Genomic DNA, 26,705 nt, shown 5'->3' on the forward strand with positions numbered 1-26,705 from the left:
ACCGAGAGATTGCAGCATATTTGATAAGAACCTTTTTAAGTGTTTCTCGGCTGTGCGAGCAGATAGAAGCTCCATTTAAATGGCTGTAGTATCAGATAATTAGTCTCTAACAGTATTCAGTGGCCTTGTAATGAATCCTGCAAAAACTGATTTATAAGGAAAAAAAAGATTACTGGCAGATGCAAATTCACTTCTTTTTTTTTTTATTTCTCTGGAACAGTAAGTGCTAGAAACCATTCAAACAGTTCCTGTATCAGGGTAACAGGTAGCAATTGTGTACCAAATTTGAGACCAATCCGTTGAAAAACAGAGTTTTTATTCAAAAAAAGCAATTGTGTTTTGTGGATTTCAATGTTATCCTATGGGGTTTTGTCAAGTTGCGGTTTGGTGCAAAATTCTTATTTTCCCTATAAATACGAAACGCCAGGTGCTATCGTTTCAGGTAGGGCATTGTTATACAGATAAGGGTGTAATCTACACAACGAGACCGTTCCTGGGTTGTAATTCCACACCTGCACTAAATGGCACGAGTTATTATGCGTATTTTTAACGTTTTTTTTTTTTGTTTTTTTTTTTGTGTGAAAACGCCTATACGTTTCAATGGGAATCACATTAAAATTAATATTTCAATAACCCCTGGTGCTACCACCTCATACAAGGTATCGTTGGATAGGTATGATTGCAAGCTACAAAACAACACCGCGCTCGAGTTTTTATTCGACTGCTACACTAAATAACGACCTTAAATATGTTTCGTTTACATTTGGCGAAAAAACGGCCCGTTCGTTTCGATGGGAGTTTTTTTTTTTTTTTTTTTTTTTTAATTAATATTTAAATAACCACAGGTGGTATCAATTGAATCAAGGTATGCCTGGAAAGGTATTACTGCAAGCTACAAAACAAGACCTTTAGCACGGAAACGAGTGTGACCCTAACCCTAAACCCTAACCCTAACCCAAACCCTAACCCAACACATCTATAATATCAAACACAAAAAGAATCACAAACACCTCTAGTAGCACACTTTCTACAACACAACTTGGAATCTCTGAAAATTACAGGGCTGGAGAGGAACCAGAACTGGACAATCGGAGAAAGGAAATGGAGAGAAAAAGACTGGATCAACAAACTACAAACAACTTTCCCGCTAGGCCTGAACATTAGAATCTCCACGATAGACCTACACTAGAAAAGGAGCTCCAAAACAAAAAAAACAAAGAAAGAAATCCAAAAAGAGCCAGATGGCCAGTGCATCTTTCTTTCCCTGAAAAACCAACCAAGTGTGGAGTTCTCAGGGAAACAAAGTTCCTACCTCACCCTAACCTTATCCCTGACCCTGACCCTGACCCTAACCCCAACCCCAACCCCAACCCCAACCCCTAACCAACATCACATAGAGTTTATTTGATTTGATTGTCATGTTGTTATATATGTGATCTTTTTGTAAAAAAATAAGAAAAAGGTTTAATTTTTAATGTAAGTACAGTGTTTCTGCTCTGAAAATGTATATAAAATTAAGTTTGATCTGTTTGTTTGTCATTTTTGTAGTGAAACAATTTTAAAATAGAGACACATATTTTGCAGCTTCAGTGGTTGTATGGTGTCCGAAGTCTCTGTGGTTTTAGTGTTAAACAGGTTTTTTTCTTGCATTTCTTTATATCGGCTTAAATTTGTTGCAGTAAAACAACAGGTTTTATTTTAGAAAACTTTCAATTTTGTGTTATTCGAAACAATAATTTGACCTGTTTGAAACAAAGAAAATGTGTAGTGAAAGATTTGTCATAGTTTTTCATTCATGGTTATGTGGTAGAAAATTCACAAAACAAGGTATTCTAGACAATGTTTAGAACACATATTTTAATGTAATAACTTGTATTGTACCACTCTGTAACTGTTTGTATTTTTCTACTCTGTATCTTATGTTTGCAACAAATAGCTGCGTGCAGAATAATGCCGCTGTGAGCAAGAGGTGTATCCACAGATAGCACCAAGCATCCTGTCTTCTAAATGTGAACGCTGACATGTTGTGGCACTAGCCACACAAGTGTTTAAATAAACACTCCCTTTAGTTAAAATGCCTGGCCAGGTAACTTCTTAATTATTGTATCTATTTAATTAAGGATTCCCCTTTAAGAAGGCTGAACTCCCATGAGCCTTTGTTCTTTTTTAAACAGGTAGAGGGTTGAAGGGAGGCAGGTTTTGTGTTTTGGGTTCTTCCATTTTGCGTATTGCGGTGTGGTTTGTGTGCAGGTACTGAATGGGTTCCAGTTGGCTTTCAGGCTTTTATTTACAAGAAAATTATATTAAATAAGAACTATACTTCCTTGGAGCATCTCTTGGACAACTTGTTGCTGTTGGACTGCCACTGGAACTACAGAATAAGCATCAACAAACAAACAAACAGTCGGGTGAGATCATTCTGGGTTTTTTTCCATTTTTTGCATTTGTTTCTTTTTTGCTCGGTTGGATTACTTGGATTATTTTTTGGACTTGATTTGTTCAAGACATTGTTTTGCATGAGTGATATGTGTGTGATAGCTTTTGTTATATATATAACTTATGCATTTATAAGTTTTTTTTACTATATTAGTAATTGGCCATTTCATATCTTTATTTCCTTGCCTGACTTTAAAATTGTTTGTTGCTTTACCCTCTACTATTTGTGGGCTTGTCTTAAATCATTTGCAATTCACTTGTGTGTAGTTTACTGGTGTGTGTGGCATTAAATTTGTTAAATGAGGACCCTCTTTTTTTGTTTTATTTGCTGTCGGCTGAAGCTTTTAGTTTCAAACTGTTACAATGTGGCAACCAATTGCAGAAGTAGAAGTTATGAGTCATGAAGATAATTTTTGAGCCACCCTTTTGACTGTCTGTTCTACTAAAAATATGGTCTCTGTCTCCTCTGTATGCAAGAGTTTTGCTCAAGTTGCTACATGCCCAACTGTCACATAGACAGTTTGTGGAGTTACCTATAAATATCCAAGTTTGGCAGTGTTATGTGGGCTTGTTCTCAAACTGACTGCACTGAGTGTTGTGACAGGCTCCAGGTTTGCAAATCTTAATAAAGCTTGCTGTTTGAGAATCTACAGTCTCTCTTCCTTTCAAAAGAATTTCCAAGACAGTTATTTCAAGTGAAATAAGTCAAGTGAAATCTGTTTTTTGCCAAAATTTCAAGGAATCTCCAAAAGGGTTATTTAATTATTCAGGGGTCTAAAGGGTTACAATATATAAAAGAAAAGAAAATATATATTCTAAAAGGTTGAAGGGCTCATAAGTGAATGGTCATCGTTCAAGAGTCAGTGGTCGGGGGGGTGGTCTATGTCCAATGGGGAGGGGCGCGTGGCTCTTCGTCCTCCGCGCCCCTCCCCATTGGACATAGACCACCCCCCGACCACTGACTCTTGAACGATGACCATTCACTTATGAGCCCTTTCCTTTCCTGGGGGGCTCCCTCCCATCTCTCTCTCCAACCAGCCTTCTTTCTCAGCACTGTATTTACTCACACACGTTCAATTCTCAGTCACTTCACTCATACCAAGCACAATCACTAGCTCAAGCCACACAGCTCTTGCTATATAATATATAAAGAGTTCAGTTGTTATTTATAACTCATACAATTAGTACAAAGCCTATTTGTGGTTTCTTATTACAGTATATTTCTATCTTAAAATGATAAATATTATATTGTCACCAAAGTGGTCATTGAGGATTATATGATTAATGTTTTATACAATTTTAATTCTTTAAAATAAAAAAAATATATATCTATATTACACATAACTTTTGATTTATTTCTCACAAATCAGTAATTTTACAATTTAGAGTAATTGGGATATATGCTAATTACATCATTACAATAGCTATTTATAATTCGTATAACTAAGTAAAATTCAATTTAGGGTTACTCTACATTAATTTATATGTTAAAATAAGTTCAAATATTATATTGTTACCAAAACGGCGTTTGTGGATAATATATGTTAAATGTTTTATACAATTTTAATTATTAAAAATATATATATAATTTAAATATAAGTACCTTTCCAGTTAAGTGTCACAAGTCAGTACCTATTGGATTATGGGTAATATGGAAATATACGCGATATGGAGAAACCCATTGAATTAATCTGCCGTAAACACCGCAATTAACCACCAGGGGGAGATGTTTGGAAACTGCATGCAATCTTGTATTTGACCAAATGTAAACAATTATCATTTTGTCTACGAACATCCGATCCAGACGCATGATACGTCTTTGGAAAGCCACAAAACTGCTTTTTTTATATAAAAATAAATAACCCCTGGATATTGAGCTACAGGGCACAGCACGAGCAGTGAAACCGGGGTCCCCACAGACTTCTATCAGGCGCGTTCACGGTCATAACAAAGCCTACGTCAGGAGGAAATTTAACACACGAACAGTACAGCAAACTGAGTCTGGATTCTCCTCGGCTAAAACAAAACCGTATCGTTATTTATACCTGTTTAAGGGGCTTGTGTTTTGGCTGTACGGCTTCATCTCATCCTTTTTGTTTGTCATAATCGAAAGCGCGCCAGCCTCCGTATTTGTTTTTATGTTGCTGTGTTGTTTTTTGCTATGGATGATTTATCTGATTGTCCCCGCTAATGCTTTATTGTGCACACACGAGGTTGTTGCCTCTTCATGGTTTTAATATCACCGGGTGTGTGTTAATTTATTTTTATTGTTGTGTATTCGAGTTGTGAAGGAGTGGCGTCGCTGTTTATTATATTGTTGTTCTTGTTCCCTGCAGCATTGAAATGTTAGCCAGTCTGTATCTATCATTTTGGGATCCATGGTGGTTGATTACATTAGTCACTTAAACTGTAATTTCTGATTAGAATTCACTGTGTTGTTTATGTATTTGTGTGGAGTTTATTGTTTTAATTAACATAGTTTTCTGTTTTAACAAGATATAAACTGAAAAAACACAATGTGTGGGGTTTGTCAGTGTGTGCCTCGTAATCACGTCACCCACGATTTAAGACTACAGGGGGTGCGTTCACGAGAGGCAGACTTTGCTAAGTCTGCGCAGATTCTGCAAAGATTCTGAAAATTCATTGGCTACTTGCTCCGATTCTGTGCGGATTCTGCGCAGAATGACACAAGTCTGCGTGTCGTGAACGCAGCCGAACTCTCTCCACACGCAACACACAGCGTTCTTGCGCCTGCCGTCACTCCTGCACACGTGAGGGGAATACATGCGGGCTAGAGTGTCTCACGCGTGTAGGGCTGTGTGTTGAAATGAACCTGGAAACAAATTCAAATCCATGCGTTTCCAGCAGATGTGTCCGTCCTCGCCTCTTGCTTTGCTCGACTACCTCTAAGAGAAATGTGTTGGGCTTGTATCTTCACCTCAGTGTTGCTATTGTGTTTAAATTGACATATTTTTTTCGGCCCTTGCATTAAATGTCGGTTCATCTATGAGACTGAGAAATAATTCTCAGACAATATTATGGCTGTAGACCAAGAGCAAGTTCATAATACTGGTCTGTGACAATGTGAAGCACTTCCAGTGTATTTATTTATTTATTTATTTATTTATTGCATTTATATAGCGCTTTTTCACAAAGCACTGTACACTACAGAGCACAAAAAAGAACAAACCACAATACATTTCTATAGCATGCCACACATACAGACCATAATAATACAAAAGCAGCAGTTTTTATAAAAGTATTTTTCCTCTTGACAATACTCGACCGTCCCCTCGCTAGATTGCTCTGATACTGTGTGTGTGTGTGTGTGTGTGTGTGTGTGTGTGTGTGTGTGTGTGTTCTTCTCTCGCCTGTCCTGTGAGGATGAAGATGTAGTTTCAGTGTTTAATGCTCATCCCCTCACTGTGTGTCTGTGTGTTCTTGTCTCTTGACAGGTCTGTGAGGACGAGAAGGTCTCCACAGTCTGGAGTCTGGTCTCTGACAAGCTCAACATACCTGTCAATCAACAGGGACTCCTCTACAAAGGCAAGGCGCTGTCAGGTAGGCTGAACAGCACAGCACAGCACAGCACAGTTCACCCCTCCTCTCACCCCTCGCTTCACCCCGGGTCAGTGTGGCACAGCCTGCCTGCTCTTCTAAACAAACACTTCAGCCCTGCCGACGCAGTGAGAGTCTGGAGCAGCAACACAAGGTAACCTGAACACAATAAACACACACACTACTATATACAAACACACACACACACACATAGTGAGAGTCTTGAGCAGCTACACAAGGTAACCTGAACACAATAAACACACACACACACAGTGAGAGTCTTGAGCAGCTACACAAGGTAACCTGAACACAATAAAAACACACACACACAGACACAGTGAGAGTCTGGAGCAGCTACACAAGGGAACCTGAACACAATAAACACAGACACTGCTACACACGCGCACACACACACAGACACACAACAGTGAGAGTCTGGAGCAGCAACACAAGGTAACCTGAACACAATAAACACACACACACACAGACACAGTGAGAGTCTGGAGCAGCTACACAAGGGAACCTGAACACAATAAACACAGACACTGCTACACACGCGCACACACACACAGACACACAACAGTGAGAGTCTGGAGCAGCAACACAAGGTAACCTGAACACAATAAACACAAACACTGCTACACACACACACACACACACACAGACACACACACACACAGTGAGAGTCTGGAGCAGCTACACAAGGTAACCTGAACACAATAAACACACACACACACACAGTGAGAGTCTGGAGCAGCTACACAAGGTAACCTGAACACAACAAACACACACACTGCTATACAGACACACACACACACACAGTGAGGGTCTGGAGCAGCTACACAAGGTAAACTGAACACAATAAACACACACACACACAGTGAGAGTCTGGAGCAGCAACACAAGGTAACCTGAACACAATAAACACACACACTGCTATATAGACACACACACACACGCTGCTACAATGTACACCAGATTTAAAAGTATGTTCTATTGAGTGGCAATAAAGAGTGCTGACTGTATTTGAACCCGGAGTAACTGTTTGTTAAGGTAGTTAGTAACACTTGTGATTGTATTTAATGATTCTTTATATAGCCGTGATTGTCTTGATTTCAATGCAGTTAATTAATGCAGAAGTTGTTCTTCCCTGTAACTATTGTAAGGATTAATGCTGCCTCTTTCCACTTGGGGTGCATGCTATGTATTTTTTGGGGGGCACTTGTGGGACAGGTAAAGTTGTATATAATGTCCAACTAGGCTGAAAGCATTTATAGATTGTTTCATTTTTTTTTATTTTAGGTGATGAAGTGACACTTTGAATATGGGGCCTGATGAGAGAAGTATCCTTTTCATGTGGTTTTGGTTTTGCCGTTGTGAGCAGGAGTGGGAAACAGCACCGTGTCTGCATGTGAAATAACAAAGTCATCGCAGTGGAGGGACTCTCTGAAGGCTGCTGTTTGTGGATTTGTCTTGTAATGTGAGTGATCTACTGTACTGTGATGCCATTGTCTGTACGCACGCTGCACTGCAGGGGAGACACCGCTGGCATTCACAGGGCATGCTTGTTCATTTAAAACACGCTGCACTGCATGGGAGACACCGCTGGCATTCACAGGGCATGCTTGTTCATTTAAAGCACGCTGCACTGCATGGGAGACACCGCTGGCATTCACAGGGCATGCTTGTTCATTTAAAGCATGCTGCACTGCAGGGGAGACACCGCTGGCATTCACAGGGCATGCTTGTTCATTTAAAGCACGCTGCACTGCAGGGGAGACACCGCTGGCATTCACAGGGCATGCTTGTTCATTTAAAGCACGCTGCACTGCATGGGAGACACCGCTGGCATTCACAGGGCATGCTTGTTCATTTAAAGCATGCTGCACTGCAGGGGAGACACTGCTGGCATTCACAGGGCATGCTTGTTCATTTAAAGCACGCTGCTGTGGGATGTTTGCACAGTGATCTTGTATCTTATTTTCAGGTGAAGTTTTGAATGCATCAAGTTGGAAGACTTGGCTTAAGATAATGAACTCCACTTTTCATAATGAAAATTGTTTAGTTTGCATGATTTGATAATACAGGTGGATTTAATTAGACAACAAAACCACCCATTACTCCATAAACAATGACTTGAACAGTCATTATCCTGTCTGACCATGTTTCAGGAGACCTCTAGTGGTCAAGATGCGCCATGTGAGGGAATAATGCTATTTTTATTCTCAAACTTATATACCTCCCTTGAATTACTTTACCACAACATCTGCACACACACACACACACACACTATTTATATATATATATATATATATATATATATATATATATATATATATACATATACACACACACATGTAGATATGTATTCTTATCTAGTGTCGTGGTTGGAACAGTTTTGGCCTCAGCAATAGTCAATGCTAGTAATTGGAAATGCTGAGTAATTGAAAGTATTGTATGTGTTTCACTGATCTGTCATGAGGGGTGTTTGTTTTTCGCTGATCTGTCATGAGGGGTGTTTGTGCTGCACTGTGGGTCACTGATCTGTCATGAGGGGTGTTTGTTTTTCACTGATCTGTCATGTGGGGTGTTTGTGTTTCACTGATCTGTCATGAGGGGTGTTTGTGCTGCACTGTGGGTCACTGATCTGTCATGAGGGGTGTTTGTGCTGCACTGTGGGTCACTGATCTGTCATGTGGGGTGTTTGTGTTTCACTGATCTGTCATGTGGGGTGTTTGTGTTTCACTGATCTGTCATGTGGGGTGTTTGTGTTTCACTGATCTGTCATGTGGGGTGTTTGTGTTTCACTGATCTGTCATGTGGGGTGTTTGTTTTTCACTGATCTGTCATGAGGGGTGTTTGTTTTTCACTGATCTGTCATGAGGGGTGTTTGTTTTTCACTGATCTGTCATGAGGGGTGTTTGTGCTGCACTGTGGGTCACTGATCTGTCATGTGGGGTGTTTGTGCTGCACTGTGGGAGTCTGGAGCAGCTACACAAGGTAACCTGAACACAATAAACACAGACACTGCTACACACACACACACACACACACAGACACACAGTGAGAGTCTGGAGCAGCTACACAAGGTAACCTGAACACAATAAACACACACACACAAACACACAGTGAGAGTCTGGAGCAGCTACACAAGGGAACCTGAACACAATAAACACACACACACACAGACACACAGACACACACTGCTACAATGTACACCAGATTTAAAAGTATGTTCTATTGAGTGGCAATAAAGAGTGCTGACTGTATTTGAACCCGGAGTAACTGTTTGTTAAGGTAGTTAGTAACACTTGTGATTGTATTTAATGATTCTTTATATCCGTGATTGTCTTGATTTCAATGCAGTTAATTAATGCAGAAGTTGTTCTTCCCTGCAACTATTGTAAGGATTAATGCTGCCTCTTTCAACTTGGGGTGCATGCTATGTATTTTTTGGGGGACACTTGTGGGACAGGTAAAGTTGTATATAATGTCCAACTAGGCTGAAAGCATTTATAGATTGTTTCATTTTTTTTATTTTAGGTGATGAAGTGACACTTTGAATGTGGGGCCTGATGAGAGAAGTTTCCTTTTCATGTGGTTTTGGTTTTGCCCTTGTGAGCAGGTGTGGGAGACAGCACCGTGTCTGCATGTGAAATAACAAAGTCATTGCAGTGGAGGGACTCTCTGAAGGCTGCTGTTTGTGGATTTGTCTTGTAATGTGAGTGATCTACTGTACTGTGATGCCATTGTCTGTACGCACGCTGCACTGTAGGGGAGACACCGCTGGCATTCACAGGGCATGCTTGTTCATTTAAAGCACGCTGCACTGCAGGGGAGACACCGCTGGCATTCACAGGGCATGCTTGTTCATTTAAAGCACGCTGCACTGCAGGGGAGACACCGCTGGCATTCACAGGGCATGCTTGTTCATTTAAAGCACGCTGCACTGCAGGAGAGACACCGCTGGCATTCACAGGGCATGCTTGTTCATTTAAAGCACGCTGCACTGCAGGGGAGACACCGCTGGCATTCACAGGGCATGCTTGTTCATTTAAAGCACGCTGCACTGCATGGGAGACACCGCTGGCATTCACAGGGCATGCTTGTTCATTTAAAGCATGCTGCACTGCAGGGGAGACACTGCTGGCATTCACAGGGCATGCTTGTTCATTTAAAGCACGCTGCACTGCAGGAGAGACACCGCTGGCATTCACAGGGCATGCTTGTTCATTTAAAGCACGCTGCACTGCAGGGGAGACACCGCTGGCATTCACAGGGCATGCTTGTTTATTTAAAGCACGCTGCACTGCAGGAGAGACACCGCTGGCATTCACAGGGCATGCTTGTTCATTTAAAGCACGCTGCACTGCATGGGAGACACCGCTGGCATTCACAGGGCATGCTTATTCATTTAAAGCACGCTGCACTGCAGGGGAGACACTGCTGGCATTCACAGGGCATGCTTGTTCATTTAAAGCACGCTGCTGTGGGATTTTGCACAGTGATTTTGTATCTTATTTTCAGGTGAAGTTTTGAATGCATCAAGTTGGAAGACTTGGCTTAAGATAATGAACTCCACTTTTCATAATGTAAATTGTTTAGTTTGCATGATTTGACAATACAGGTGGATTTAATTAGACAACAAAACCACCCATTACTCCATAAACAATGACTTGAACATTCATTATCCTGTCTGACCATGTTTCAGGAGACCTCTAGTGGTCAAGATGCGCCATGTGAGGGAATAATGCTATTTTTATTCTCAAACTTATATACCTCCCTTGAATTACTTTACCACAACATCTGCGCACACACACACACACACAGTGAGGGTCTGGAGCAGCTACACAAGGCAACCTGAACACAATAAACACAGACATATATATATATATATATACACACATGTATATATGTATTCTTATCTAGTGTCGTGGTTGAACAGTTTTGGCCTCAGCAATAGTCAATGCTAGTAATTGGAAATTCTGAGTAATTTAAAGTATTGTATGTGTTTCACTGATCTGTCATGTTGGGTGTTTGTGCCTCACTGTGGGTCACTGATCTGTCATGAGGGGTGTTTGTGCTGCACTGTGGGTCACTGATCTGTCATGTGGGGTGTTTGTGCCTCACTGTGGGTCACTGATCTGTCATGAGGGGTGTTTGTGCTGCACTGTGGGTCACTGATCTGTCATGTGGGGTGTTTGTGCCTCACTGTGGGTCACTGATCTGTCATGAGGGGTGTTTGTGCTGCACTGTGGGTCACTGATCTGTCATGTTGGGTGTTTGTGCCTCACTGTGGGTCACTGATCTGTCATGAGGGGTGGTTGTGCTGCACTGTGGGTCACTGATCTGTCATGAGGGGTGTTTGTGCTGCACTGTGGGTCACTGATCTGTCATGAGGGGTGTTTGTGCTGCACTGTGGGTCACTGATCTGTCATGTGGGGTGTTTGTGTTTCACTGATCTGTCATGTGGGGTGTTTGTGTTTCACTGATCTGTCATGAGGGGTGTTTGTGCTGCACTGTGGGTCACTGATCTGTCATGAGGGGTGTTTGTGCTGCACTGTGGGTCACTGATCTGTCATGTGGGGTGTTTGTGTTTCACTGATCTGTCATGAGGGGTGTTTGTGCTGCACTGTGGGTCACTGATCTGTCCTGTGGGGTGTTTGTGCGCACTGTGGGTCACTGCCACAAGGGGTCACTGTATTTTGGATAATTTTTTTTTGTTTTTTTTAAAACCTTAATTTAACCAGGAAGTCACGTTAAGATTCAAAATCTCTTTTTCAAGACAGATCTGACCAAGAGCGCAGCAATACAGAAACAATCACACACATTAACAGATTAACAGAAACATTTAAAAAATAATAATACCATGAAACAGTAATTAATCAGGACATTTCATTGGATTATTTGCAACTTTAAAATTAATTAAAACAAGTACATTTATCAGAAATAAAATTTCCCCCCTGATTTTTTTTAATCTGTTAATAATGAGATAGTTTGACATGCTTTTGAAGGTCGTTCCATGACCAGTGTTTGCTCTGCAGTTGATAGAATGTCATTCGCTTGGTCGTTATTGTTGTCTTTGACAGTTTCCTGGAGTGTGTGGCTGTGTGCCTGAGTGACATCCAGAACTTAAGAGAAGTCGTTTCATTTCTGGTTCTTTCTTGAGGAGAGGTGACTTGTAGTGGTGAGTGTCAGGGTCAGTGTGGCTCGCTCCTGTGACTCTGAGCCCTGGAGCTGCTTTTAAGGGACAGTGTCCTGCAGAGTCTGCCTGTCTGCCCTCGACATTGTGTGAGGGCGTTTGTACCTGAGAATCAGGACTAGCTTCTCATGACGAATGGGATGCTGGCTGGAACATTTATTTATGTAGTTCAGCACGTGTAGCTGACAGTGTGGACGTGCTCATCTTGCATTGCGAGTGTCAGCTGGTTCATGACTACAGTAATTCATGACTACAGTAACCTGCAGGTCACAGCTTGCACAGGTTCATCAACATTGTCAGTTCCTCATGTATCCAGTGTGTGCAGTGCTGTAGCAGACAGTGAGGAGTAGTGGAGCAACAATCAATCCATTTATCCATCCTCTGCCCTTAAATTTCCCGAGCTGCGATTACATATTGTTGAATCGATGCATGAGATGAGAGCCCAGTTTGGAGTCTGCTGTTGCCGGTGTCCCAGGAAATAAGTTGATCAAGCTCTAGAATTTAAAGGGGAGGTTCCATTGTTTCTAATGTAACCGAGCCTAGGCTAGGAAATAAGTTGATCGGATATGTTAATGAAAAATAATTTAAAATTAATTTTGTAGGTATAATTTATATCAATTAATAGATCGGATTTATTCGTCGGTATGCTGCTAGATAAGATGATGTGAATATCACCTTAGATCCGATATATTAGCCTAACAAAAATGCATAATTTAAACTGACTTTTGTACGTATAATTTACATTAACATGTAGATCGGATACATTCGACAGCATTACGCTAGATAAGGGAATGTGAATATCGCTGTAATATATATTAGCAGCAAATAAATCATTTCAAATGAATTGTACGATTGTATATTTCTGATTGTGTATTTCTGTTTGTATAACAAACGTTAACTAGCAAAACATGTTGCGTATTGACGTTATTTTGCATTTCTGGAGGTGCTTTTGTTTTGGGAAGCACTACAGTTTGGACAGCAGGTATGCGAGCGATTGTCCAAAAGTTAAAGCATGAGTTTCAATCATGGAAAACATTAAGCTCCATGCTGCGATCACTAACTAGGCCACGGTGCACATCAATCACAGGATGTACTTGAAAAACGTTGCTAATACAGTTTTATTATTTGATATTTGTTCTTTCATTTATTTTACATACAGTATTTTGTATAATAAATGACAGAAAATGAACAGGAAACTGGTTATCATAGTGCATGTATTTCAATTACAAGTTTGGGAAGAAACAATACATTCATTAATTAAAATCTAAAGAGTTAACGTCTTTGCTAAACCGTGGTAAATACCTGTAGTTCAATACCAACCATGATTTTGTGTTGTGAGAGAGATCATACAGTATCTGCAGGCTACTCTATATCAGCATCATTTTAAAATGGTAAATCCCTGTAGTGCAACAACCAATAAGACATGTAAGGAGAAAGAGATACAGTATATTGAATTAAAGTGAATTATCACGATTTAAAATATTAGCTATACTAATATTAAAATGTATAAAATATGACTTGAACTGTTAATAATATTATGGATGCAGCATGTCATTATATTACTGAAATATTTTAATTTTAGTTAAAGATTGACAACATTTTGACGTATAAAATCATTTAATATATAAATAAATCTCCGCGATCACACATAAACTACATCAGATTGACATCGATGTTATAGAAACATAAAAAGACAGGGGTTTAAAACAGTTTACCATTGAAACAGTCGTCGATCACACATTTTAAAGTTCATACGAAAAGACAGTGGCACGAACACGCACCAACATAATACACAGGCAGATAAAAATAAAAAACCTTGCAGTGAACCTCCCCTTTAATCAAACTGTAGCCCTGCCTTACTTTTGTCTACTTTTAGAACATAAGAACATAAGAAAGTTTACAAACGAGAGGAAGGCCATTCAGCCCATCTTGCTTGTTTGGTTGTTAGTAGCTTATTGATCCCAGAATCTCATCAAGCAGCTTCTTGAAGTATCCCAGGGTTTCAGCTTCAACAACATTACTGGGGAGTTGGTTCCAGACCCTCACAATTCTCTGTGTAAAAAAGTGCCTCCTATTTTCTGTTCTGAATGCCCCTTTATCTAATCTCCATTTGTGACCCCTGGTCCTTGTTTCTTTTTTCAGGTCAAAGAAGTCCCCTGGGTTGACATTGTCTATACCTTTTAGGATTTTGAATGTTTGAATCAGATCGCCGCGTAGTCTTCTTTGTTCAAGACTGAATAGATTCAATTCTTTTAGCCTGTCTGCATACGACATGCCTTTTTAACCCGGGATAATTCTGTTTGCTCTTCTTTGCATTCTTTCTAGAGCAGCAATATCCTTTTTGTAACGAGGTGACCAGAACTGAACACAATATTCTAGGTGAGGTCTTACTAATGCATTGTAAAGTTTTAACATTACTTCCCTTGATTTACATTCAACACTCCTCACAATATATCCGAGCATCTTGTTGGCCTTTTTTATAGCTTCACCCGCATTGTCTAGATGAAGACATTCCTGAGTCAACATAAACTCCTAGGTCTTTTTCATAGTTCCCTTCTTCAACTTCAGTATCTCCCATATGATATTTGTAATGCACATTTTTATTGCCTGCATGCAGTACTTTACACTTTTCTCTATTAAATTTCATTTGCCATGTGTCTGCCCAATTCTGAATGCTGTCTAGATCTTTTTGAATGACCTTTGCTGCTGCAACAGTGTTTGCCACTCCTCCTATTTTTGTGTCGTCTGCAAATTTAACAAGTTTGCTTACTATACCAGAATCTAAATCATTAATGTAGATTAGGAATAGCAGAGGACCCAATACTGATCCCTGTGGTACACCACTGGTTACCTCGCTCCATTTTGAGATTTCTCCTCTAATCAGTACTTTCTGTTTTCTACATGTTAACCACTCCCTAATCCATGTGCATGCATTTGCACCCATGTGCATCCCCTGGTCAGCTGTCCAGCTCACTGCTGCAGAAGTTTGTTTGGGGCTGGGACAATGAACTTGTGTGTTTTAGCCATTTGTTAATCTTTGAAGAGGATCTGCAAGTTTGTCTTTCAGTCTTCCCTGCAATAATGATGGACTTTATTTATTTGAGAATCTGTGTTGGAAAATGTGCTATTTGACAGTGAAGTTGTTTTTAAAAAAAAACATGTAAAGAAAATGTACATGATCTCTAACTTGCTATTTGACAAATAACAATTAAAAAATGAAAGCCTGTGTGATGCTTATTTCCCTGCAAGCCCTTTTCTTTGCCCACTGGAGCACACAGCCTCTTATGGGGGTTTGGAACCGCAAATCACTGCATCTTAAACACACAGCTCTAGAGTCCGTAACTACAGCATGTACTGTACCGGTTATTGTGTGTGTTTTAATGAAGTCTGCTGCTGTACTTGTCTGGCTGTGAGCTTTTGCTTTACCAACAAACAAGGAATTAAACAAAACAAAAGCAGCTCCGTTCTCAGCCTGGCGTGAGATTGATTTATTTTACCTACAATGGGAAGTGCTTTAGACTGAACAACCTCAAGCTCCCTTCATCTTGTCACAGCTCCGCACTGTGATATAAAGTCTATTTCCTGTACATTGTTATTATTTTTTGTGTTTTATTTATTGTGATTATTATTATGATTTTAAGAATGTATCGGAAATGTCTTTGTTTTTGCACAGTGGTAAGGTTAATCCCAGTCATTACAATGGGCAACGGAGCTGTGTTAAGATAAAACTTTTTTTTAAATTAAAGAAAATTATCTTTATTAAAATCAACAGTTCTACTAAATGGCCACACGATGGCAGCATTGGATAAGGAATAGCGAGAGCTTCGTTCTGCCTATCTTCGTAAAGTTCACTGCCTGCTTTGCCCATTGTAACCCGGTTGACAAAGCCACGCTGAATTAATCAGCTCACCTGGGGGTCGGGGGGGGGGGGGGCGTCTATTTATTTCTTAGCAGACGCCCTTATCCAGGGCGACTTACAATTGTTGCAAGATATCACATTATTCTTTACATACAATTCCCCACTTATACAGTTGGGTTTTTTACTGGAGCAATCTAGGTAAAGTACCTTGCTCAAGGGTACAGCAGCAGCGTCCCCCACCTGGGCTTCAACCCACAACCCTCCGGTCAAGAGTCCAGAGCCCTAACCACTACTCCACACTGCTGCCCATATTTGTATGACTCTGTCAAAAATACAATAGAAGTGACTCTTTTATTTTAGATATTTTCAATGCAGTAATCATCTCCGTGTTGTACAAATCATTAGTCCAGTTCAAGTCACAAATGAGTGCAGTGGTACAGCTTGCAGAATGGCTCAGTTGGTAGAGCACAGGGTCCTGATTTCCAGGGTTGGTGGTCCAAACCCTGTTCACAATGCGTTTTTCTGGGTTTTTTTTTTCAAGTTGCTTAATTTACCTTGTAGGCAATGTAAACCTAACATCAGGGACAGCTGGTAGGTGGTGCAGTTGGGTCGGTCCCTGTGCTTAAATGCTCTTTACCTTGAGCGACTGGGATCAAATCCAAGCTGCAGACTAATAGAAGTGACTCTTTTATTGGATATTTCCAATGATCTGCATTTTGTACAAATCATTAGTTAATGTACTGGAGGTCATTTGACAGCAGGAGAGAGCAGATCTCTGGCTGGCTCAGTTGGTAGAGCACTGGACTCTGACTTCCAAGGTTGTTGCTTCAAGTCACATGTAAAGCACAAGTGTTAATCCATCAATTTCAAAATTTTTGTTAAACTTACCTGTTTATAAGGTTTGGCTTTGAATCCATTTCATCACAAATGAAACAAAGCTGAATCACCTTAGCCCCCAGGTCATCACCACAAAATGTAATAATGTGTTTCAAACAACAGGAACACCAGTCAGCTGGATAGCTTTGTTGATACAGCAGGGACACATGATTCCCTGGGTAGCGGGTTCAAACCCATTTTGGGCAGGTGTTTCCTTTTCATTTTCAAACACTTTACCCATTTTGATAGACTTGTGTTTACGTAACACAAGGGGTCAGTGGTATCATACAAATAATAATATAAAGAGGATGATATAACGGCTTCTGTGGAATGCTGGATTGTCACGTGCAGACAGGTGGTGCAGTGGGCTAGTTCACTAGCATGCTGTGCTGTCCACCTTGGGGGACTGGGATCAAATCCCGGTGAGTCCCTCCTTTGTTTTCAAAGACTTGGTTAATTTCTTATATAAGGCAATGAAAAAGCAGACTCCTCCAAGGAAGTGAGATGGACTGGGTTCAAATCAAGGTGAGTTCTTTGCTTGTTTCAAAGAATGTGTTAATTAAGCTTATATATAGTGTGAACCAAAGCTTTCCTGTGGGAGCTGGTGGCGCAGTGGCTATGCTGATGGCCTCCTCCATATCATCCAGGCTCAACAAGCGCAGCCTCCGCTCGTAATCCTGAGAGAGAGGCAGAGCGAGAGACACAGAGTCACAACTACACACTGCTCTACACCTGCATTTCAGAGTATGTGTGCTGCAGCTGTGATTGTGTGTGCGTCTCTGTGTCACTTTACAGCTGTGTCTGTGTGTGTGTGTGTGTGTGTGTGTGTGTGTGTGTATATAGCAGTGTCTGTGTTTATTGTGTTCAGGTTACCTTGTGTAGCTGCACCAAACTCTCACTGTGTGTGTGACTATCACAGCTCCACACTGGCCTGTCCCAGCTGCACCTCCCCTCCCTGACTATCACAGCTCCACACTGGCCTGTCCCAGCTGCACCTCCCCTCCCTGACTATCACAGCTCCACAGTGTCCCGACTGCACCTCCCCTCCCTGACTATCACAGCTCCAAACTGGCCTGTCCCAGCTGCACCTCCCCTCCCTGACTATCACAGCTCCACACTGGCCTGTCCCGACTGCACCTCCCCTCCCTGACTATCACAGCTCCACACTGGCCGGTCCCAGGTGCACCCACCTCCCTGACTATCACAGCTCCACACTGGAATGTCCCAGCTGCACCTCACCTCACTGACTGTCACAGCTCCACACTGGCCGGTCCCAGCTGCAGCTCCCCTCCCTGACTATCACAGCTCCACACTGGCCGGTCCCAGGTGCACTCACCTCCCTGACTATCACAGCTCCACACTGGCCTGTCCCAGCTGCACCTCCCCTCCCTGACTATCACAGCTCCACACTGGCCTGTCCCAGCTGCACCTCCCCTCCCTGACTATCACAGCTCCACACTGGCCGGTCCCAGGTGCACCTCCCCTCCCTGACTATCACAGCTCCACACTGGCCGGTCCCAGGTGCACCCACCTCCCTGACTATCACAGCTCCACACTGGCCTGTCCCAGCTGCACCTCACCTCCCTGACTATCACAGCTCCACACTGGCCTGTCCCAGCTGCACCTCCCCTCCCTGACTATCACAGCTCCACACTGGCCTGTCCCAGCTGCACCTCCCCTCCCTGACTATCACAGCTCCACACTGGCCTGTCCCAGCTGCACCTCCCCTCCCTGACTTTCACAGCTCCACACTGGCCTTTCCGAGCTGCACCTCCCCTCCCTGACTATCACAGCTCCACACTGGCCTGTCCCAGGTGCACTCACCTCCCTGACTATCACAGCTCCACACTGGCCGGTCCCAGCTGCACCTCCCCTCCCTGACTATCACAGCTCCACACTGGCCGGTCACAGGTGCACCCACCTCCCTGACTATCACAGCTCCACACTGGCCTGTCCCAGCTGCACATCCCCTCCCTGACTATCACAGCTCCACACTGGCCGGTCCCAGGTGCACTCACCTCCCTGACTATCACAGCTCCACACTGGCCTGTCCCAGCTGCACATCCCCTCCCTGACTATCACAGCTCCACGCTGGCCTGTCCCAGCTGCACCTCCCCTCCCTGACTATCACAGCTCCACACTGGCTGGTCCCAGGTGCACTCACCTCCCTGACTATCACAGCTCCACACTGGCCTGTCCCGACTGCACCTCCCCTCCCTGACTATCACAGCTCCACACTGGCCTGTCCCAGCTGCACCTCCCCTCCCTGACTATCACAACTCCACACTGGCCTGTCCCAGCTGCACCTCCCCTCCCTGACTATCACAGCTCCACACTGGCCTGTCCCAGCTGCACCTCCCCTCCCTGACTATCACAGCTCCACACTGGCCGGTCCCAGGTGCACTCACCTCCCTGACTATCACAGCTCCACACTGGCCTGTCCCAGCTGCACCTCCTCTCCCTGACTATCACAGCTCCACACTGGCCGGTCCCGACTGCACCTCTCCTCCCTGACTATCACAGGTCCACACTGGCCTGTCCCAGCTGCACCTGGGATGAGAGAGGGGGAGAAGAGGGGAGAGGGGGGAGGAGAGAGGTGGAGACGAGAGGAGAGGGGAGAGGGGGAGGAGAAGAGGGGGGAGAGGGGAGAGGTGGAGAGGGCAGCAGCAGTATTCCTCAGTCCAGGAAGGACAGCTCCATGCACTCCACAGCCTCAGGGTGAAGCATGCGAGTCGCCAGCCGCTCCATATCATCCAGGCTCAACAAGCGCAGCCTCCGCTCGTAATCCTGAGAGAGAGGCAGAGGGAGAGACACAGAGTCACAACTACACGCTGCACTACACCTGCATTTCAGAGTGTGTGTGCTGCAGCTGTGATTGTGTGTGCGTCTCTGTGTCACTGTACAGCTGTGTCTGTGTGTGTGTGTGTGTGTGTGTGTATATAGCAGTGTCTGTGTTTATTGTGTTCAGGTTACCTTGTGTAGCTGCTCCAGACTCTGTGTGTGTGTGTGTGTGTGTGTGTGTGTGCATGTGTATAGCAGTGTGTGTGTTTATTGTGTTCAGGTTACCTTGTGTAGCTGCTCCAGACTCTCACTGCGTCGGCAGGGCTGAAGTGTTTGTTCAGAAGAGCAGGCAGGCTGTGCCACACTGACCCGGGGTGAGGCGAGGCGTGAGAGGAGGGGTGAGCTGTGCTGTGCTGTTCAGCCTACCTGCCAGCACCTTGCCTTTGTAGAGGAGTCCCCTGTTGATTGACAGGTATGTTGAGCCTGTCAGAGACCAGACTCCAGACTGTGGAGACCTTCTCATCCTCACAGACCTGTCAAGAGACAAGAACACACAGACACACAGTCACACAGTGAGGGGATAAGCATTAAACACTGAAACATCTTCATCAGTTCGCAAGCTTCGAGTGAAGTGACATCCCTCATCTGCCACCATGCAAATGCACTTAGTGTCATTTCAAACGGGATTGAGATTATTATGCTCAAGAGCTAAAAGGCAATAACAATGTACGATTATAAACAAACCACACCCTGCTGATCAGAGCTCACAAAGACAAACACATTATTAAAAGCCACTCAGCAAACAGTCACAAGCGGGTCCGGACGGCCATTTGTTATTAAAAATGCGGGATTCAAAAACAACCGCTCCACTGAATAATAAACAAAGTAAACGAGATGCACTCACCTGGTTTAACGAGCGCTGTCCCTCGTAGTCTGTGTAAAACAATAGCAAACGCCTCCTAACATGGCGTCCTTCTTCCACAAACTTATCACATTAAATAAAGTCGTTTCACACAGACACACGCCTCCGGCTGAGCTGTCCTCAGCTCTTTAAAATTGGTAGCGAACTTCAGGGAGACAGACGAGACTTTAGCTTTCATTTCCTATCCAATGCTGCCCTCGTGTGGACATTTAGTAGAACTGCTGTCGAGGGGTTGAATTGAGTGTTAACTAATTCTGCTTCATAAAATCAAATGAAACCTGCTGAAAAACGTCACGTTAGCATACTGAAATACACGCCGCTTGTAGTTTTCCATATACTTAACTAAAAACTGACACAAATATAAAATGTGACATTTCCAAAACTGATGCTGCTCTTTTATTTAAACAACTGCTCTATCAATGCAATGGTCGTCGTGAATTTTGGTTATATTTCTACGTCTGTGATTAAATTATTGCAAACGTCTGTATATACTTTCAGATACATTTTAAACCGCTATAAAAGAGAACTACAATTGATTCCTTCAGGCACGTTCCGGTTTAGAATCGTTGTTTTCTTTGGTTATTTCGAAACTGGCCGTTTTAAAATATGACTGATAGTAAAACAGTTCTTCACTAAAAGCATGAAAATATAATATTATTAAAATACTGACGTGGACACGTGTACTAAAAAATGTTTTATTAATAATAAATGTATCTTTTTAAACAGGTGCGCACGTTGGACAGCCATAGGGTCTATACAAATTAGGTAACGCATTTCTAACTTTTGATTCGCTAACTGCGTTCGCCAATCAGAAGTCATTTAATTTGTGACTTGTCTTTTATCCAATCAGATTGTTTAGGACATGACGTAACCGTTCCACTTTCTCTCTACGAGATAGCCGCATCGGTAAGGAATTCAGCAAATAATCTTCCAGCGCCTCCCGACTGCAGTACCGCTGCGTGTCCACTGGAGGGAGCCGAGCGCCTCCGTGGCTGTGGCTCCGCATGACTCGAGCGCGTTTGTGACGTCCCTGCCCCGATTGGCCCGTCTGTCGCTGTTTGTGAAGATAGCGTTTGCAGTTTTCACTGTAAACCTCTGGAGCTTGGGAAGAGAAACTGCCCGTGAAAGCTGAGCGACCAAAACTGTGAAAAATGACATCGCTCTGATAAAAATAAGCTCGTTAACAATGCAGAGATGCCAGCTTATAAAAGCAGAACCTAGGAGAACAGCAGCAGCATTTCTTTTTTTAAGGCCAGGGGCTGCTAGCCTGTGAAATGAAAAGGCTATTGGGTCTGGCAAGCCAGTAACATTATTTCTGCTGTTTAATCTAGAACTGGTAATTGTAAACACATGGCATTTAAAATGAACAACCCCAAAACAAATACTTCAACACAGATTTGTATTTATTTTTTTAAGTTGTAATTGTGTTTCTTCTGGATTCAGAAATAATATAAGAAATTAACCAAGTCTTTGAAAACAAAGGAGGAACTCACCTGGATTTGAACTCAGTCCCCCACGGTGAGCAGCACAGCATGCTAGTGAACTAGCCCACTGCACCACCTGTCTGCTTGTGACTGCCTTGCCGTCTAACCTTGGATATGAGGTTCACTTCCCTTGTCAGAGATCGCACACTGCAGGAGTGGAGAATCCTGGCTCTGGCTGCACAGTTGCAGTCTTTCATGCCACTGAAGAGAGGAGGGATTATGAAACACCCCTGTTACACAGCAGGGCTCGGAGGTAAATACCAGGGATACCAGGTCAATGCTATGAGTGTTAACACTAATCATATATATAATAACTGTGTGGCTTCCAGAGGAACATGTGTTTTTTATATTGTGTTCCTCGTCAAGCTGTGGAATCTGAAGCTGCGCAGCAGAAATGATTCCACTTCCAGCAGGTTGACTTTGTGCAAAGTTTCTATTCTGATGTAAACTTTCATCCTCCCAGAGCACTGTACTGTCTCCACTAATTCATTATTACTGATGAACCAACGGGAGCGCCAAGCCTTCCTCAATAGGCAAAGCTAGCGCTGCTGTTCAGGGTGAGCGTGCCTCAGCACTGCCAGCAAGCACTCGGGCGCTGGGGAGCAAAGCAGCACAAGAGCCTGGATGTCTTGGCTTAGCGGGAGTGAAGGGAGCTCTGTGAACACTGTCCTGTCCTTTCTGCAGAGGAAACAGAAGATTAGCATGGAAAGCGACCCCTTAGAGGAAGGACAGCATTCTGATCAAGGACAGGTGGAGGGCCATGAAAAGGCTTCAGAGGCTTCAAGGCGTCGTTTAAAGTTTAGCCTGTCTGCATACGACATGCCTTTTAAACCCAGGATAATTCTGGTTGCTCTTCTTTGCACTCTTTCTAGAGCAGCAATATCCTTTTTGTAACGAGGTGACCAGAACTAAACACAATATTCTAGGTGAGGTCTTACTAATGCATTGTAGAGTTTTAACATTACTTGCCTCGATTTAAATTCAACACTTCTCACAATATATCCGAGCATCTTGTTGGCCTTTTTTATAGCTTCCCCACATTGTCTAGAGGAAGACATTTCTGAGTCAACATAAACTCCTAGGTCTTTTTCATAGTTCCCTTCTTCAATTTCAGTATCTCCCATATGATATTTGTAATACACATTTTTATTGCCTGCATGCAATACTTTACACTTTTCTCTATTAAATGTTATTTGCCATGTGTCTGCCCAATTCTGAATGCTGTCTAGATCATTTTGAATGACATTTGCTGCTGCAACACTGTTTGCCACTCCTCCTATTTTTGTGTCGTCTGCAAATTTAACAAGTTTGCTTACTATACCAGAATCTAAATCATTAATGTAGATTAGGAATAGCAGAGGACCTAATACTGATCCCTGTGGTACACCACTGGTTACCTCGCTCCATTTTGAGGTTTCTTCTCTAATCAGTACTTTCTATTTTCTACATGTTAACCACTCTCTAATCAATGTGCATGCATTTCCTTGAATCCCTACTATGTTCAGTTTGAGAATTAATCTTTTATGTGGGACTTTGCCAAAAGCTTTCTGGAAATCTAAATGTACCATGTCATATGCTTGCAATTATCCATTGTCGATGAGATCAGAGCCAGCCAGCCCGAGTGGAGCACAGAAATGGGAGGTGAGGCTCAATACAACACAAACCATCCGAATCCAAGCAAATCAAAAAGAATCTGTCAAGAAATCAGGACAGCAGACTACTGACTACTGTGAGAAATTCAAAACATTCAAAAATACTAACTGCTGTGTGAGAAAAAAAAATACTATGAACTGCTGTGAGAAATTAAAAAAAAAAATCAAAACAATCACTAACTGCTATGAGAAATTCAACAAAAACAATGGCACTGTCATGGGGCAGGGCAGTGAGAGCTGCCTGGGCTCGTTTGAGCTTCCCATCACTGAGACAGCAGGCGGAGCATGCAACCCTGCAACCTCTCCCCCCTAACACAGCCCAGCAGCTTTCCCCCCCACCCCCAGCAGAGCCCAGCAGCCTGCCCCCCCACCCCCAGCAGCCTGCCCGCCCCACCCCCAGCAGAGCCCAGTAGCCTGCCCCCCCCCACCCCCAGCAGAGCCCAGCAGCCTGCCCCCCCACCCCCAGCAGAGCCCAGCAGCCTGCCCCCCCCACCCCCAGCACAGCCCTATCACTGACTCCCTCAAACAGACCAGCAACATCACAGCAGCTCAGGGACGAGGTGCAAAGGCTGAAGATGCCTGGAGGACGACAACCAGGCCATGAAGACAGACCTGAGAGAGGAGCTGACCAGGACAGCACAGTACAGAGAGCTGAGGAGCCTGCAGAGAGAGCTGGACAAAGAGGCAGCCTGCTACCCACACCAGCAGCCCAGGAGAAGCACAGCACCAGCCTGACCTGCACTGACACACACACACTGACAACCCAGACACACAGACAGGCACAAGCACACAGGCAAGCACAGGAACACACACAAGAACACACACAGCCCCAGACACACACACAGGAGCACACACAGGAACACACACAGGAACACACACAGCCCCAGACACACACACAGGAACACACACAGCCCCAGACACACACACAGGAACACACACAGGAACACACACACAGGAACACACACAGCAACACACACAGGAGCACACACAGCCCCAGACACACACACAGGAACACACACAGGAACACACACACACACACAGGAACACACACAAGAACACACACAGCCCCAGACACACACACAGGAGCACACACAGGAACACACACACACACACAGGAACACACACAGGAACACACACAGCCCCAGACACACACACAGGAACACACACAGGAACACACACACACGAACACACACAGGAGCACACACAGCCCCAGACACACACACAGGAGCACACACAGGAACACACACAGCCCCAGACACACACACAAGAGCACACACAGCCCCAGACACACACACAGGAGCACACACAGGAACACACACAGCCCCAGACACACACACAGGAGCACACACAGCCCCCAAAACACACACAGGAACACACACAGCCTCAGAAACACACACAGGAACACACACAGCCCCAGACACACACACAGGAGCACACACAGCCCCAGAAACAAACACACACAGGAACACACACAGCCCCAGAAACACACACAGGAACACACACAGCCTCAGACACACACACACACAGGAACACACACAGCCCCAGACACACACACAGGAACACACACAGAAGCACATACAGCCCCAGACACACACACAGGAACACACACAGGAACACACACAGCCCCAGACACACACACAGGAGCACACACAGCCTCAGACACACACAAACAGGAACACACACAGGAACACACACAGCCCCAGACACACACACAGGAACACACACAGGAGCACACACAGCCTCAGACACACACACACAGGAACACACACAGGAACACACACAGCCCCAGACACACACACAGGAGCACACACAGTCCCAGACACACACACAGGAGCACACACAGCCCCAGACACACACACAGGAGCACACACAGCCCCAAAACACACACAGGAACACACACAGCCCCAGACACACACACAGGAGCACACACAAGAACACATACAGGAACACACACACACACACAGGAACACACACAGGAACACACACAGGAACACACACAGCCCCAGAAACACACACAGGAACACACACAGCCTCAGACACACACACACAGGAACACACACAGGAACACACACAGGAACACACACAGCCCCAGAAACACACACAGGAACACACACAGCCTCAGGAACACACACAGCCCCAGACACACACACAGGAACACACACAGGAGCACACACAGCCTCAGACACACACACACAGGAACACACACAGGAACACACACAGGAACACACACAGCCCCAGACACACACACAGGAGCACACACAGTCCCAGACACACACACAGGAGCACACACAGCCCCAGACACACACACAGGAGCACACACAGCCCCAGACACACACACAGGAGCACACACAGCCCCAAAACACACACAGGAACACACACAGCCCCAGACACACACACAGGAGCACACACAAGAACACATACAGGAACACACACACACACACAGGAACACACACAGGAACACACACAGCCCCAGAAACACACACAGGAACACACACAGCCTCAGACACACACAAACAGGAACACACACAGGAACACACACAGGAACACACACAGCCCCAGAAACACACACAGGAACACACACAGCCTCAGAAACACACACAGGAACACACACAGCCCCAGACACACACACAGTCACACACACAGGAACACACACAGCCCCAGACACACACACAGGAACACACACACACACACAGGAACACACACAGGAACACACACAGCCCCAGACACACACACAGGAACACACACAGCCCCAGACACACACACAGGAACACACACAGGAACACACACAGCCCCAGACACACACAGGAGCACACAGGAGCACACACAGCCCCAGACACACACACAGGAGCACACACAGGAGCACACACAGCCCCAGACACACACACAGGAACACACACAGGAACACACACAGCCCCAGACACACACACAGGAGCAC

At 44.1% G+C, this 26,705-nt stretch overlaps 2 long non-coding RNA genes across 5 annotated transcripts; one reads left to right on the forward strand and one right to left on the reverse strand.

Moving 5' to 3' along the window:
• Positions 1–2,127: 2,127 nt before the first annotated feature.
• LOC117395477 (uncharacterized) lies at positions 2,128–16,707 on the forward strand. Of its 4 annotated transcripts, none has more exons than XR_009309725.1 (4): positions 2,128–2,408; positions 5,892–6,148; positions 7,297–7,474; positions 9,538–16,707. It is a non-coding gene; the product is annotated as an uncharacterized LOC117395477 (long non-coding RNA). The 4 variants fall into 4 exon arrangements; XR_009309726.1 differs by lacking the exon at positions 2,128–2,408 and adding an exon at positions 4,103–4,682; XR_009309723.1 differs by lacking the exon at positions 2,128–2,408 and having other exon boundaries at positions 4,110–6,148.
• Positions 16,708–16,740: 33 nt separating this feature from the next.
• On the reverse strand, positions 16,741–21,303 carry LOC131703288 (uncharacterized). The gene is made up of 4 exons (XR_009309760.1): positions 20,617–21,303; positions 19,998–20,245; positions 19,340–19,718; positions 16,741–17,608 (listed from the first exon to the last, which is right to left on the reverse strand). It is a non-coding gene; the product is annotated as an uncharacterized LOC131703288 (long non-coding RNA).
• Positions 21,304–26,705: the final 5,402 nt, after the last annotated feature.

Source organism: Acipenser ruthenus, chromosome 32 (genome assembly GCF_902713425.1).
Source record: "Acipenser ruthenus chromosome 32, fAciRut3.2 maternal haplotype, whole genome shotgun sequence".
Classification (NCBI taxonomy): Eukaryota; Metazoa; Chordata; class Actinopteri; order Acipenseriformes; family Acipenseridae; genus Acipenser; species Acipenser ruthenus.